The following is a 1,216-nucleotide window of genomic DNA, read 5'->3' as shown; positions in this document are numbered from 1 at the left end:
CCATTACACAGCTCCATAATGCCACCACTTTAGATATTAAGGTCTGTGCTTCACAGAGGAAGAAACTGAGGCTCAAAGGGTAAAGGAGCATGGTGCGCACTACGGGGTCGTGTTGTTTTCTGACAAATCCAGAATATGTTTCAAAATAAGCAAATGGCGACAGTACCTCTCGTGTCTTCTTGAATGAGGCTGCAGAATGGTAGGCATCCCAGCAAGGTTGCCTCTTAGGATGGGAAGCCCAGCAAAACTCCACCTCCCTGTCAGTGACATCCATGGCTAGTGTGTGTAAGTATCAGAGTGCTCTGGGCCGTCCTGTGCTTCACCCCCAGGATGCTCACCTCCCACTTCAGGATTTCCAGGAGGACCTACAGCTTGCCTTCTGCCTCTTCACCTCACCAGACTTGCCTTTGTACGTCTGTGGACTAGGTATCCTTACTGCAGGGACAACTTCACATTCACAGTCCTGACCCTCCTGGGGAGTGACTGCTGATTAAACTGCAGGCTCTTCCCACCCGCAATCCAATCTGAGGCCTGAGGTGTTGTCAGGCAGCCTGCCATCATCTGTGAGCTCTTTGCCATGTGTTACTGTGCAGACAGAGGAAAATGACAGTCTTCATCATTTCCTCTAAATGATTCAGTGCTGATTCAGCCAGTTTCAACTCCACAGCAATGCAGTAGAGTAAAGGAAAGGGAAAAAAAACGAACCAGAATAGAAGAGCAAATGCTTATCAACCATTCAGCAGTATTGTTCAGAGTGGGCCCTTTCAGAAAAGTCCTTGTTACCTTCCCCAAGGACACACAGCTTTGCTGGAGCACAGCCTCCGAAGGACCGCCTGTTATCTATGCTACTTATTTCTACTTGGGCTGGAGGAGTCTTTCTTGGGGAGAATCACTGTACTTAATGCCCCAGTTCTGAGGACAACATCAGAACCTTCCAACTAGGAATGTGCCCACACTGGCTCAGAATGAAACCACAGCCTTTAGTAAGCCAGTTCCTGTCTCTGCTTCTCAGCCCTTTTGTGTAGAACAAAGAAAACAAAACCCTCTTCACATGTGTGTCCACATTTTACAAGCTACACAGCATGGTAGAAAGCACAGCACACAACAGGATGCATTGAAGTTTCTCCTAGAAACCTTAACTGTCTGACCTGTAGGCCCTCCCTGTATGAAAGCCCAAGAACCAACTGGCCAAACTAAGGCTTTATATATATATATA

Source organism: Nannospalax galili, unplaced genomic scaffold (genome assembly GCF_000622305.1).
Source record: "Nannospalax galili isolate Female #2095 unplaced genomic scaffold, S.galili_v1.0 scaffold648, whole genome shotgun sequence".
In the NCBI taxonomy this organism is placed as follows: Eukaryota; Metazoa; Chordata; class Mammalia; order Rodentia; family Spalacidae; genus Nannospalax; species Nannospalax galili.
Note: the sequence above shows the minus strand (reverse complement) of the source record.